The sequence below is a fragment of the Heptranchias perlo genome, chromosome 32 (genome assembly GCF_035084215.1).
Source record: "Heptranchias perlo isolate sHepPer1 chromosome 32, sHepPer1.hap1, whole genome shotgun sequence".
NCBI classification, from domain to species: domain Eukaryota; kingdom Metazoa; phylum Chordata; class Chondrichthyes; order Hexanchiformes; family Hexanchidae; genus Heptranchias; species Heptranchias perlo.
Genome location: NC_090356.1, coordinates 10,837,326 through 10,853,441, shown reverse-complemented (window position 1 = coordinate 10,853,441; position 16,116 = coordinate 10,837,326). Strand labels below are relative to the sequence as shown.

At 40.3% G+C, this 16,116-nt stretch overlaps 1 protein-coding gene across 1 annotated transcript in view; it reads right to left on the bottom strand.

Moving 5' to 3' along the window:
* spsb1 (splA/ryanodine receptor domain and SOCS box containing 1) overlaps positions 1-16,116 on the bottom strand; it is an 84,988-nt gene that overhangs the window by 32,881 nt on the left and 35,991 nt on the right. The window lies entirely within an intron of this gene.

Sequence of the window (16,116 nt, the reverse complement as noted above, 5' to 3'; positions counted from 1 at the left end):
TGGACTGGGGTTGACAATTGTAAACAATTTTACAACACCAAGTTATAGTCCAGCAATTTTATTTTAAATTCACAAGCTTTCGGAGGCTTCCCATTGATAGCCAAGTTCCGCACCCATGAGGACGGCCTCAACCGGGATCTTGGGTTCATGTCACGCTACACGTCACCCCACCAGCGAACAAATGTTATCTGTTTTTAATATAACGGGTCAGTTGCTGTCTTTTCTATGTTTCTACCTCTCTATCTCTGTTTTTTTTTGTTTGTTGTTTTTTTTTTGGTGATTTGTATATTCTGTGAGACCTGGCAGGTAACACCTGTCTGTCTGCACACTGATTGCTTTGGCAACGGGCAGTTGAAAAAACTGTCTGTACTCACCAAGCATTGTTCTGTGAATTATAAATGCGATTTCATTTCGAGGATTTCATTTTCACATCGTTCACCTGACGAAGGAGGAAGCCTCCGAAAGCTTGTGAATTTAAAATAAAATTGCTGGACTATAACTTGGTGTTGTAAAATTGTTTACAATAAAACAAGTCAAAAACTGGGACAGAGATACAGACAGGAACTTACCATACTTAAGCTGTCTGTAGTTCAACGGACCGGTAATTTCTATTCTTTCTTTAAAATAAATCAACACATATTCTCTGTTCAGAATAATATTTTTTTTAAATAAGTTACCCAAGATTGATTTATGACACTGCCAAACTCTCTAGATGCCTGTCCTGGAATGCTGTACAGACAAGCAATACCAGTTTTAATAGATTAAACACATTGATCTTACATAGTCCTTGGTTTTTCATTCTTATCTATATACCTGGAACACAATTTCACACTAACTACAGAGGCTATATTTGAATTGTTAATGGATTGGGTGGTTTGTTAATTAACTAAAATACCATTTATGTCTAGAATATTGGAACACAATGTGTACATCTTTAAGCTATAATTAAAAAGCTGCAAATATACAAAACAGTTTCAATGGAAACATCCCGTGATGAAAGTCTATGTAATCAACATCAACCGTAGCATTTACATGAGCATCAATTATTCTGGTCTCTAACTATAGAGGGCAAAAAATTAACAAAAGGGACAGTTTAGGAAATATTTATTTGTTTAACGCAGAGAATTGTTAGGACGTTCCATATCCTACAGGAACCAGTGATGAAACAGAAGCCAAAATAGCTTTTTAAAAAGTAGGTAAATATTTTGAATAATGTGAAAAAGGACATGAGGAAAGGGCAAGGGAACAATACTAAACGGATCAAAAGAAAATACTGCGGATGCTGGAAAGTTGAGTGGACTAAGTACTAAATGGATAGCACTTTCAGGTAGCAGATACAGGCACGATGGGCTAAATGGCCTTCTTGTGCACTGTAATATTCTGTGTTTCCATAGATTTTTATCTTGGCTATCAGTGTTCAGCAACTGATTTCAAAATGGTAGAGGTCTATAATGGTGCAGTTATACACACGAGCAGCAGTATAACAGAGGAGACTGTTGAAGCGTGTAGAGCATCTTGCACTTAATCTTTTTCACACGGAGTTCAAGTTTGGATATGCACAGAGTGCAGTATGATTCCAGCCTGAAACAAATTTATCTCTACATCCAATTTATTACGGCCAAGTTTAGTCTGGAGTTAATTGATTATGGCGCCATTGATAATCTAAAAATCAATAATGCAAGCCTCAGGAAAGAAAATTCATCTTTCTTGCCACATGTTTCGTTGCTGCTCCATAGTAAACACTGGGGATGTCAAGACACCTGACTGATTCGTAATGACCAGCAGTCAAGAAGAAATTTCATTATGACTGGATTCCAAAACTCAAAACCAGGCCGAATCATACCAATCCAAGCGTTGTGCCAGCAGAGGTAATGATGACATTGGTGTCTCCATCCCATCACTGTGGCGAACATCTAACTCAAAACATTATGTTACATAGAACGTACAGCAGAAACAGGCCATTCGGCCCAACAGGTCCATGCTCCACATGAGCCTCCTCCCTCTCTACTCCATCTAACCCTATCAGCATATCCTTCTGTGTTTCTCTAGCTTCCCCTTAAATGAGTCCATGCCATTCGCCTCAAGTACTCCTTGTGGTAGCGAGTTCCACATTCTAACCACTCTCCAGGTCAAGAATTTTCTCCTGAATTCCCAATTGAACTTATTAGTGACTATCTTATATTTATGGCCCCTAGTTCTGGTCTCCTCCAGAAGTGGAAACATCTTATCTACATCTGTAATGTTTAAATTACAGAATTGGGGCATTAGGATACGTTCACCAGTCCCTTTACTAAACTTGCTCTCTGTCACAATCACCACGTCTTGCTGAAGCGATCAGGGTGCATGAGCAGGCCATCTTATGGTGAAACAATCAAACGTGCCATTGTGCAATGCCTTTTAGGGTACAGAAACCAGTTTACAACTGTTCAACTAGTTTCAAAACACAAAACAATGAACACATTTACCACAGTTCAGAAAAAAAAATTGAGGAATTCAGTCTGGCTCCCAATGTGCAGTGCAAGTCAGGGAAATAAGACTTGGGCAACGTGTCACAGGACTGAACATCACTGCAGAAATTCATGAACATGCATGCCAGATATGGGCTCAAATCTGGCCCTCACCAAGGCAAACATCTGGAAGGAAATGACAAGGTATTCGTCCAAAGAAAAACCTCTTCCAGGCCCTCGGGATCAGTGCAATTCTTTGCTGTGCACACAATGGGCAGATAGAGATTGCCCTATTCCATGCCAGTCCACATTGATGGGAAGGATATGGCAGCAGTGGTGATATTTGCACCATAAAGTTGGATTTCATCATTTATGCAGTTTTCTTTTAAAAAGTTACGAGAACTGCTGCAATTAAACATTCTGGATCAATTCAAACAGTCCACATACGGCAACCATCAACAAAGCATTACACACGCAGCTAGTTAGCTTTAGAACACTCAATGTCAGCTTAGTCACTGCAGAAGATTTTTGTTGCAGCTAAACCCCACACATTAGTTAATATATTCATCCTTGGATCAGTAACTCTAAAATGCAGATAACTAATTTGAAAATGTGAATTAGTCTGTAATTCAATCTACAACATAAAAACACAAATCGCTTCAGAGATAGAACCTTTTTGTTCAGACTTGCACGACCTGTCACAATGTACCATTTCACAGGAAGAGATGATAATTTTGCTATTCATTGTACCCTAGAGAACTGAGAGACCATCTTTGTGCTAGAAATTCTATTACAGGGCTAAATCAAAATAGTTTGATTCAACAAAATTAGATCATACAATCATGGGAGAAACTGTACTATGAGTCAAGAGACTGCTTTAAAACTGCTTTTAGCAACTCAGCTACTCAGCTTTTACAAGTGTAGTTACTTTACCATCTCTGGGAGCTCAAGCATAGATTGTTCTATTAACAAGACACAAGGGATTCTCCATTCAGACACGGAGGTGCTTTTTAGCATCAAATTCGGTGGCCGTGATCGCACTACAAACAAAGAGAAAAAAAAGACATACCTACAGACAGAGATACCTTAGACTCATACAGCTCCTTTCACATCCTCAGAACATCCCTAAGTGCTTTGCAGCTCATGAATTATTTTTGAAATGCAGTCCTGTTATATGGAAAAATGTGGCAGCCAATTTGCACATAGCAAGATTTCACAAAACAGTTTCAGTGGTGCTTTGTTTCAGCGCTAAATACCGGCCAGAAGATTCCCTGCCATTAGATCTTTTACATGCTTCTAAACAGAAACGGGGCCTTGGTTTAATGTGTCTTCCAAAAGACGTCAGCTCTAACAAATATAACACTCACGCAGCATTGAAAGACCAGTCTGGATTGTACCATCAAATCCTGGAGCGAGACTTCAACCCAGAAACTTCTGACTCAGGAGGTGTAAATGCTGCCGCCGAGTCAAACAGACCCCAACAGGCATCAAGAAAATTCCACAGATTTCCAATTAGAAGGAGCAGCTGGAGGGTGGGAGATAAAATGGGAATAAAGGAGTTCCGGGCCTTAACTTAAATGAGATACTAAAAAGGATACTGAAAAGCTTCAGGGTTTATTAAAAAGTTACCCCATGCTGTAGTTTGAAGTGGGATGGGGTTTTTTTTTAAGACTAATCAGCATGGATAGTCTACAGCAGATTGCAAATTAAAACAGGATAAAATAGGATAGAACTCAGCCGACAATCAAGAATGTTTTGCCATGATTAGACGGTTACCACAACATCTAATTGCCTTCATTGGTACTGGTGAACATGAGGATTAGAACTGTTGGCGGGAGCCACTGCCTGTGGACGCAAGGATGGACCAAGGAACTCACTGCCTGAAAGGGTTGTGGAGGCAGGAACCCTCACAACATTCAAGAAGCATTTGGATGAGCACTTGAAATGCCATAGCATACAAGGCTACGGACCAAATGCTGGAATATGGGATTAGAGTAGACAGGGCTGATGGCCGGCGCGGACACGATGGGCCGAAGGGCCTCTATCCGTGCTGTATAACTCTCTGACTCTATGACTCTAAGGATGGCAGATGCTCCATTCTCTTAAAAAAGATTATCCTGCATCATTTTGTGGTTCTTGCATTTCCAAAGCAAATTGAATTCTAAAGGCATCACAAATCATTAACAGAGGATCAGGTTCCAGTTTTTCCATCACCCTTGACAAGCTGCGTGTTTTTGGAGCAAGTTTTGCAATATTGATCATTTTTCAACAGGCCTGGCAACAGGATGCAGAGGGTTTAAGTCAATTAGTTATCTTCAGCTTGCAAGAAAGGCAAGAAGCTTCAAGTGGAGCAAGGACACCAACCATTACGCACCTCATTACGGAAAACACAAAAAAAACAGCTCCAAAGTCAGATGATATTGTGACAGATTATTGAACACAATTTAGTGGCCTAAGCAGACTTTCACTAAGCTTTCAACATTGACTGACAAGAATCACAAACAGCATTTGAACTTTTTCTTTGTATGAAGCACAAGTAGGATGCTTCTGCTGACAGAAAACCTTATTGGCAGCACAGGCTACTAAAGGTCACATACTTAGTGCGGTCCTGCAAAATATCATCCCTTTACGTTTCTCTATTTAGATGGCGAGCTATTCATTTTTGTATTGAGAACAAATGAACAATTAAGCATCATTTTTGATTAATGTTCCAATTATGTAAAAAAGAACTGAGCAAGTGTACTGGAATATGCACCCCTCCTTCAAATGTTTGAAGATTTAAGTGAGTGTTGCATTCCAATGGTTGAATTTGGAGCCAAAAAAAACCCAAAAATGATTAGCTCAGCTGAAGACTGAACCTCTCTCGGTTTTAAATGGGGGAGTGATATTACATAGAACATACACTAAAATTGTGAAAATGTGGAGGCCATTTGGTTGATTTTGTGAAAGAACTCAGGTTTAGCAAGTCAATCACTGCCCAAATGGCTGAAAAACAAGAATTATTATGGGTTTACACAGCACCACTAAATGTTAAAACACAGCTTTCCAACCAATTAACAAAGGCCAGTGTTCAAGTAGATGCAAATTTCAATTCTAAATGAACTAAGAGTGTAGTTCTGATAACTTCAAAAAACTGTGGCATCCACATAAAAACTGAATTCCACAGCTTGCCCCCCTTAATTTTAGTGTCACGACATCCCCAAATCGATGAATTCTACACCTTGGGAGGCAGTAACGATTCAATATCAAAATAGTCCTTTTTTAAAAAAAAAGACATTTAATGACATCTGTCCATGACAAGAAACCCCAAATTCTGAGGGAAGAGAGCCATGTGGCAGCCTATGAAAAGCCCAGCCAGAAAAATATTTTTTCTATCTGGTGTGTGGCTGGATCCATAGGGCTCATGTTAGAGCAGGAATCAAAACCAGCACTAGTCCTGGATCTCCAATGCAGTTGAAAAGCTGCAGCCAACATTTGGAAGAAATTGGGTAGGAAACGTAGTTTTTAAAACTTTATGGGTTGGTTATCTTAAAATATTTCTTCTACCCACCATGGTATAAATGTTCTTCAAACATAGACGACATCATTGGGGGAAATTCCGTAGATGTTGCACTATGTGCTCCTCAGTGTAGTTAATGTATCAGTTGACATTTACTGCAACTCTCCTAGGGCCATCAGACACTATTCAAAGAGGTTATTAAAAATTTCCAAGTCATCCCAATGTTATATCAGATTATATTTAATTGGATAAACTGTGGGAATTTTAACACTTCAAATTGTTAATTAGTTTCTTTGATTTAGGTCCTGCTGAAAGATGACAGAGATAAGTTGCATCTTTCAAATATTGTGATTGGGAAATGAAAATTATTCACTACTTCCTGACTGGCTATGAAGTGATCATTCATACATTAAATTTCCAGTAGTTAACATTCTTATGGAATCCCAATGGCATTATAAATGACAAAAGCACCTCCTAAAGGGTATAACTGACTAATTTGTGGATATGAGCACAGTACAGATATAAAAAGAAAAAAAAACATGCATTTATATAATGCCATTTACGACCTCAGGACATCCCAAAGCGCTTCACAGTCAATTAAGTACTTTTGAAGTGCAGTCACTGTTGTAACGTAGGAAACGCAGCAGCCAATTTGCATACAGCAAGGTCCCACAAACAGAAACGTGACAACGACCAGATAATCTGTTACGTCTCATCCGAAAGACAGCATTTGTGACAGTGCAGCACTCCATCAGTGCTGCACTGAAGTGTTGGCCTGGGTTATGTGCTCAAGCCTCTGGAGTGGGACTCTAGAACGCATGACCTTCTAATTCAGAGGCAAGTGCTACTACTGAGCCAAGGCTAATACTTATGAGCAATAATCGTACCTGGATGAGGCTGCCACTGGGAATAAATTGCAAAATTATTAATATATATTCAAAAGCTACTGGGAAAACAATAACCATTTAATTTTGACGCAGAGGCCAGGCACAGCATGGGTTGATTGAAGAGCTGTTTTTAGACTGTAGCCCAGATTTTGACAGTGAACTAACTGGCACATTCCTGCATTTAGACATGGATCTTTCCTTAGACTGGTTGGATTGTGGGTCTCACTATTGCATGCATGTGCACATTGGCCAAGACAGTTTGGCCAGTGCACATGTGAAGTATGGACATTGCGGCATCATGTTATTGAGACATGGGCATCACGAACAGCAAACCCGCTGTAACAACATATTTACCGGCCCCAGGAAGACTGGCAGTGAGGAAGATCAAATTTTTTTAAAAGAGTCTTCTCGGCAGTCAGTCTGAAAAGACGGTCAGATTTAGCCTTTGGCTATTGCCGCCTACACAAGATCTGTGAGTCAGCAGCCAGCAACTCAAAAACATAAAAAGCTGTCGAGGGCACTCTTCCTCCACTTTGCTGAACAAGGTGGATTCCAATAAAACTCCTCCTCTTATTGCACAAGTGCCATTTCATGAGACACCAGACACCACAAAAGCCTCCAAATGGACTTATATTTGCTTGGCCAACGCATGAGAGGTCTATTAAAAGATAGTCATCCAAATTATATTTGGCATGTGCATCAAGAGATCCAACGTAGCATTCAGTTTTGGAAAAAAAAACGATGCATTGCAGACACCGCACTCCAGACTCATTTAGCATTACCATTATTCAGGGGTTCTGTCGGTAACACCTCTGTCTGAACACGGTGATTTCCTTGGCAACGGGCAGTTGCAAAGACTGTCTGTAATCACCATGTATTGTTCTGTGATTTATAAATGCGTAGGCTTCGAGGAGTTCCTGACATTTACCTGAGGAAGGAGGAAGCCTCCGAAAGCTTGTAAATTTCAAATAAAATCGTTGGGACTATAACTTGGTGTTGTAAAATTGTTTACAAGCATTACCATTTAAGCCAACAATGAGACTCTACCACTAAACACCTTCAGTGGGTTTTGGAGCAGAAAAACAAGTCATCTTCATCACCTCCACACAACAGTTTTTCATAGTGCATACACTTTTGTGCCATTGCGATGAAGTTACCAGGCTAATTGAGAGCACAGGTATCAATAGTTCTTCAGTAACAGACGTGTAACACCAATAATCCACACTAACTCAAAATACATATTTTGGAATGGCAAAACATATATTAGTGAACTGCTGGATATTTCACAGTTCAAGTGAGCATAGCATACACCCATCCTAGTTGTTAAGGTCCATGTAATATGGTTACTGAGAAGCTGAGAGAGACTACCAAAAGTAATTTCATGCAGACTCTTACAGCTCTACACATGAGGAAACAAATTACACACAATAGTCAGTTCCCAAACAACAAAAGGTGGGAAGTCACACCATTGTAATCGGAACAATATCCAAAAAAGGACAAGAATACAAGAAAACCTCAATATTTTGTATTTCACTGGAAAACTTTGAAATTAGTTTTTATGTCAATACAATTTTTTTTAAAGTTTGGAGTATATACACTGGGTGCCATAAACTTCATATCGAATCGTCACAGCTGAATGGACCTTTCTGTTGAGGTTTTAATGAAAATGTATTCCAGTCCCTTTTAAATTAAATACCTGCGTCTATTAGTCAAGTCTCCATTATTTTTGTATCCCGTTTGTACATCTTGGCACTTACATGGAAATTACTGACCTATCAGACATGTAAATACCAAATTGTGAAGCAATTCCATTAAGATAATCGCTTATCTACAGATTTTTGGATCACTTACTTGGCAAGTCATCCTTACCAAAATAAAGTAGAGTGCAGCCCAGTTCACCCTTCCATTTGCTCTTATGCTGAACAGAATGTTATCGGTGAGGCAATAGATTACATGAGCACTGGGCACTCGATTAACCAACAAGTAACTGATTGGCATAAATGAGATTGGATATGAGCTTTTGCCAGACACACAAAATCCTGCACATTCTGCTAACCTTGCATAATTATCATCAACAGTAGCAATATTTAACATGCTAATTAAACAATCTGTTGCCAATTTGAAAGAGTCAGGCAACAGCTGCTAGCTGTTGAGCTCAAATCCTGCTTAGATACTAGTGTAACTGGCAACGTGTACAAATTAGACAAGTTCTTGTAAAATGTCTCATTTACATAACAAATACTGCATCGTCTAGGATTTTCTTCTTTGATCACACCTTTGAATTAGTGTCTCCATGCTGTGTTGGTAGAACTCTAGTCACAGTCAATTGAAATTAGAATTACCTTGGAAGGATTTACAAGGGGAAAAAAAATCTTTTAGGAGTGACTGGAATGGAGTGAAATGGAGATAACTGGCAAAGTGAGGTTCAGACGTTAAAAAACAAAACACTGCCCTTTCACCACTAAAACTGGAATCTAAATTCAGTTCATACTAACAGGAGAATTCTTCCATTGCCTCAAGAAAGTACTTACATGAAAGACACATTGGCAGCCACATCCCAGGTTCCAGGGGAAAAGTCTACACCACAAAACCAGTCCATAACTGACCATTAAAAATTGGGCATTACACCCAGAGACCACATCCAAAAGATGGAAATGTTACACTGGTGATGGGCGTAGTTCTTTCAGGCTTGGGCTAAAATTATATTGCTGCTACACTTCTTGGTTACATACTGGGAGAGATGGACGGGGAATATTAATTCCCACCATTTACAATTCCTGATCATTGGCCCTGCACAGCTTTCTACTTTTCTTGGCGTGCACAGAAACCGATCTTGTTTACTCAACTCCAAAATAAACTGAGAAATCCATACAAGTAGTTTCTGCTTGCCAATACAGAATGTACTCCTTACAAAAGCACATACTTCACTTATCCAAGTTGGGAGAACTTCAGCACAGGTTGACAGAGCCAAAGCTCAAAAAAGGTACAGAACATTTCCTATTTAGAAGAATTAAACATTTTAAAAAAATACCAGAAACCAAATAAAGAGACAGAAAATGGAAACGCACAGCAGGTTCCTTCAGCACCTGTAAAGAGAACATGGGTAAACATTTCACCTGAATTATACATCAACCTCATTTCTAGGTTTCTATATACAGTTAACCAGATCATCGCTCCAGAGTTGGAAACACTATCAGTTGCAGAGATGGGTGCAGTCTGCACTGGCAATTAAGGATATGTGCACAGAAATTCCTCCATTCCCTACTATGGACATCCTTCATATGAGAAGCAATATACTTACCAAGCTTCACAGTGTGAAGAGGATGATCAAATTGCCAAGTTCAAGGCAGGAAGAGTTAAATTTCTTGTTGCCAATCTCTCAGTTTCTCCTGAAGGGGCTGATTCTTGTTGGAGTACATTTCCAAGGGAGGCAGGAGCTCTCCAGTAACTCGTTCAAATGGCCATGCGTCACGTGTGAGCCGCTCGGCATTAGCAGGTTATTGAACCATGGGAGTAAGCTAAAAGCCAAACCTGTTCTCATCCAGATGTCCACACATCCATACTGTCGAGCGGGAGCCACTAAGGGTCAGGAGCAAGAACCTTGGCGAATTTCCCCCTCAACAGAAGCACCAAGGCCAGTTGTGACATCACTTAAAACTGCTGTCCCCGCTGAGATCAGTAATTCAGTAGAGTCTGGGGAAAACTAAAACCTGGCAGCAAGAGCTTAAGATACTTTATTCAGAAACCAGTCAAGAATTCTGCTGTAAACACAAACAACACAATGCATCCAAGCTGTAGAGAGATAAAAAGTTGCATATACTGAAATTACATCAAATTATAAAGTAGGGATTTTAAAATTTGGCACACAAAGCTGATTGCAGAACCAAGTTTGACACTGGGAACTATTCCTTCATTACAAGAATATGTATTCATAAAGTTTTCATTACGTAGCAGTAGAATACTCTTCTCAAGAAATATTCCAACAATGCACATCTTCACTGGTGAAGACAAGCCTTTTCTAAAAAGACATTCATTTCAAATCACCGATTCAAAAGCATTCGAAAACCTAACTTGAAACCAGTCTTTCAATTAAATCCCAGCTCCAATGAGGATGCTGTAAATTTAGATACATCAATCTGCCTTGGGAATTTTTAAAAAAAATAGAAACTAAAAATACTTAAACCAACCAACCATTCACAATTTGGAGATGCTTTATAAGTTGAACTAAGAACCACTATAAGCCATAAGATTGTTCTTTTGTTGAGATGAGGAAATGGTGGGGTTGGGGGCAGGGGAGGGTAAAGAAAAAAAGTTCATGTTGGGAGTGGGGAGGGATGAGGGATGAGGAGCGAGGAAGACAAAATGATTTTCTACTGAGTATCAGAATTGGGCAGTTGCAAGTGAGGTGTAGAATGGGCCTAAATGGAAATGAAATGCCTCCCTATCCTTTGTACTAATAAAAAGGTAGCAAATTTTTTTTTTAAGAATGGGACCAAGAGGAGATAAAATATTGTGCTATGTGACAGCAGAGAAAGAAAGGGAGAGAAAAATTTCTGTCGGGCAAAGCCCAGGATTAATATTAGGCTAATGTGATGATAAACACTCTGGAGACTCGCTTGGTCTCCTTTGGGGAGAATGCAGAAATTTCCTCGAGACATTAAGTGGATGGGGTAAGCGCTAATGATAGAGCAGATTACACATGATCTGTGAATGCAGGTGGTTTGTGGGACAATTAACCTCTACCTGTTCCAACATACCTCAACCCAGCATTACAAGATCACTCATGCCATTTCCACTCTCCCAAGACACCAACTGCTATTCAACTATAGAAAGTTTGTGCTATGGACTCAACCATTAATAACAGGGCAATTTGACATCTATGATGGGTTAACCTAGCTCTCAGTTTAGCTCAAAAGGCATTAATTAAACTCCCAAAATGCAAATGAAAATAGAGAGACACCTTATGAAAAATTCGCACAAAATCCTACACAATTAGGCTACTTCAGTATATAGTGCAACCTAGTCATTGATTTTTTTTCCAAACTAATATTGCAGTAGTAAATAAGTCTATCTGGGGTCATACAGTAATCAAAAAAAAAAGGTCATTACTAATCCATGTACTAGCAGGCAATGTTGAATTGATGAAATAAGATATGCCCTTCAGCAAGCTTTTGCTTTTGAAGATAATGTGTGTGAATTACTAATCTTATCTCTGCAAGGTTACAGTATAAATGAAACATGGACACAAATTTAAAGTTCCACAGTGGTCTGACAGCAAAAAAAAAGCTATGGTCTCCATTTCTGAATTACCAGGAAGTTCCCAACTCCAAGGGGGAAGGGGGAAGAAAAAGAGAAAGTATTTTTATTCAAATTTTGACATTTAAGATGCATCTGCTGTTTGCCTACATTTTATTAAAAAGTCTGCTAATTTGATTCTACAAACAAACAGGTGCATCAAAAGCTATGCCTAGAAAGTTTAATAAGAATCGCTAGGGGGTGGCCTCGTATGTTACTGCACTATAGGCTCTGCACCTGATATCAAGTGGTTAACACTGCTCTCCTTCAATTTCCAGTACTTGATCTCTGGACTAAAGTGATGCAACATTTTCCCCCTCTCTCCCAAGAATAGTGCATTATATCCGACCTGGGGAATTGGCTTTCCTTACCTCTTAAAAATAATGTGTGTGTTTTTTGGGGAGGAGGGGTGATGATAGAACAGATAAAGCGTTAGATTCCATAAGCAATCCCCAGCTCTTTTTCCAAAACCCATTTAAATTCCTAACTTCCTCTTCATCACTTCAACACCATTGGCACTTCCCCTATCCAACAGCTCCCTTGCCTCTGGCCTTCAATGCATTAGCTGTCTCCCACCCACCATTCCCCTGGCACAGGCTTCACCTCTGCACTTTTGAAGCCAAGGGCCATAGGCTGGAGTACACCTGCATGGCTGGTGTGGTTGAGCCAAATCTGGCTGTGAGCAATCATTTAAAGCAATACAGCAGCACTCATCTCATCTAAATCCTTCCACTACTCCAGGGGACGACAAGGGCAATGCCAATGCCAGGCTTCTCTCAACAAATCACCTCCTCAGATTCCCTCCTCTCTTCTTCCCCTCCCCCAAATCACAAAATGGTGAGGTAAAGACCATCCATCCAGCTGTCACTCTCTCCTGCCCCAGACTCTTTCCCTCCCCTAACCCAATCCAGCTCGATATCTCATTTCCCAATCTCTGCCCAGGTCCTCAAACTAACTCATCTCACCCATGAGATCCAGAGGTCTTGTACCTTGACCCCCCTATGAACACACTCATTCTTGACCCAATATTTGGTGAGTCAATGGGCCCTTCTCCCTCTCTCTCATATCACAAATAATATATTTTGTAAACATTGTGCATTTTTCCTCCAAAATTTCTGCAGTACGAGGCACATTTGACCACTCCAGCCTCCTCCTCCACCATCTCTAGTTGTCCACTTCTGTGGCACTGCCTGAGCTTGGTTTCATTCCTACTTGTCCCAACAAAGCTAGCATATCTTCTGTAATGGCTTCTCCTGAGCCTGCATGAGTCACCATGAGTGTGGCCAAAAGCTCCATCCTTGGCCCCCTTCTGTTCCCGTCAGCAGCATGTGTAGCCTTTAGATTAGCTTTCCAATCTATGCTGATCACACCCAGTTGTACTTCTCTGCCTTGCTCCTTAATCACTGTTCTGTCCAACGGTTTAGCCAACAGCAGCTCACTCAAACGGCGCCAGCCTCTTCATAATCTCAGTGTCCTATTTGACCCTGAATTTAGGTTCAAACTACACACCCTAATGACCTTTTCAACTCTCATTCCCACTGTTACTGAATGACTTAAACATGCTTTTTCACCTCCAGACTGGATTACTTCAATGCTCTTTGCCAGCCTCCCAACTTAAGTCATTAAATCTAAATTACAAATCAAGATTCCACGATTCATATCCTATTGTACACTAATGCCTGCTTTCCTATCACATTTGTCCCCGTCAACCAACCAATCAACAGTGATTTCAAAATGCTTTTGTTCATCTCCAAGTTCTTCTATGTCCATGGCCTTGCCCTTCCCTACCTCTTCTATCCTTCAGTCCCACATATGCTCTACACTCATGACTCTAACCTTCTTTCCACTCCATTTTTGGTTACAGAGCCATCTCAGTACAACATTCTGGAATGCTCTCCCTAAACTTCTCTGCCTTGCTACCAGCCTCCTCAAAACCTACCTCTTGGATCATAATAGTTTGTGACTGGTGTCCACAATCACTTTGCCTCATTTTCCAGAGGTGTAAGAAATGACCGCATGTGCCATGCAATGTTTTGAAAAAGTTCAATATGGACTATCATTTCTGGGCAAAGTTGAAGCCTGGGAGTTCTTTTGTGGGGTCGGTAATCAGGTGTTTGTTTGGGACATCAGAATTGTTCCAGAACTCTTTCCAGTGTGCCTCAGGGTTAAACGAGGACATTAGACCAATCCCAAAAAAAGTTTTCTAGATTTCAGGCTGGTCTTTGAGAGATTCTGGAGGTCCTCATGAATTGGTAATTCACGTTAGCCATGGTTCGATTGTACGCACAAGGCTGTATGCGTGTCTCTGCAGATTTTAGATGGAGGTATATGTGCCACAGTGGGCAACCTTTCAATGGGTGGTGATTTTAGTGTTCCAGTTATGGTTCTCATCATTACATTAAGCTGCATGCTCAGAGATTTGGTGTACGAGCAGCCTGCCCAGACTGGTGCGCAATATCCAGCAGTCTGTGGGAGCAGAACGACAACCTCCATGTGGTGCTCGTGGTATAGGTTAGTGATCAATACAACAAAGATTAAAAGCCTACCAGATAGAGTTGTCACTCTCCCGGTATGTTCTTTTTAAAAAAATTCTCAGTACGTGGGCATTGCTGGCAAGGCCACTGTTTATTGTCCATCCCTGGAGAAAGTGGTGGTGGGGTTCCTTCTTGAATGGCTGCAGTTCTTTGCAGTGGTTTTTGATACGACAGAGTGCTTGTTAGGCCACTTTAGAGAGCAGTTAACAGTCAACCACATTGGTGTGGGATTGGAGTCACATATAGGCCAGATTGGGCATGGATTCCAGGTTTCCTTCCCTATCAGTGAACCAGTTGGGTTTTTACAACTATCTAACAACTTCATGGTCACATTTGCTTTTCATTTCCAGATTTCTTTTCCTCAAACTGTGATGGTGGTGTCCAATTATTTTAACCTCTGAAGTACTTTGGAACATTTATTACGTTAAAGCTGCTGCACAAGAGCAAGCTGTTTTTCAACAGACCAAATTGATACTTGTGGCTTTTCAAAAAAAAAAGTACACAGCACAAAAGGCATTGCCATCCACAATTCAACTACAAGAGTCTTCTCTAGCTGCGGTTATTTCCAACTGATCATCTAGTCAGAGGTTAAATTCATAGTAGATCTTTAGAAAGTTCACAAATCATTGCAGTGCAAACTTATTTTTGTTCCAATAATATTGCATTGCTGCGGAATAGAATCAGTGGAGCAAAGAAGAAAGAAAATTTGACAAGACTGTAGCTTTTCCTATTTAATCCTAAACCAAGGGGTGCAGTTGCTTCTATTGTTCAGTAAATTGAACTGGAAGGCAGTGAAGGAAAACTATCCTCGCTTAAAACGTGCTACATCTCACATGGCATTGCTCATGAATAGTCTCAGGTCTGTTGTGCGTTGATCTGCTAACCTAATCTCTGTCTCCAAGGCCAGTGCTCTAAATAAATCAAATCCAGGTAATTGTAGTTTCATAAAGTACTGTCCTAAGAGCTTGTAAATCTCAGGCTCCAGGTGAACGAGTGCTTTCTCTCGGTTAGCCGCAGCAAGGTGATACCAGGTGTGTGGAGGACATGCAGTATCAATATTGGTTTGAATTCCCTGAAATTCTTGTTCCAAAAGCAACCCAAATGAATATTGCAATTGATGAAGGATTCCTCATTCCACAGCTGAATAAAGCACAGAAATCCTCACTTTGTACCAGGAAATACTACAACACATTCACAGTATGTAAAGGAAACTGATGTTTCCGTAGCAGCATCTCACCCTTAACAGGGGGTCAAAAAGAGCAGCTGAGTTGTGGCAACTGTTTCCTGAAATGCCAGCACCATGTGTTCCCCTCTCATTAACACTTCAATGTGAACTCTCAACTATAAACGTGAAGCATGAAGCAGGCATCTGTGGTTGATGGTGGAAGGTCCTCATTACTTTCCCAATATTTAACAGTTGCACTATATTCCAGCCCCTTCAGAAATGCCAGAAG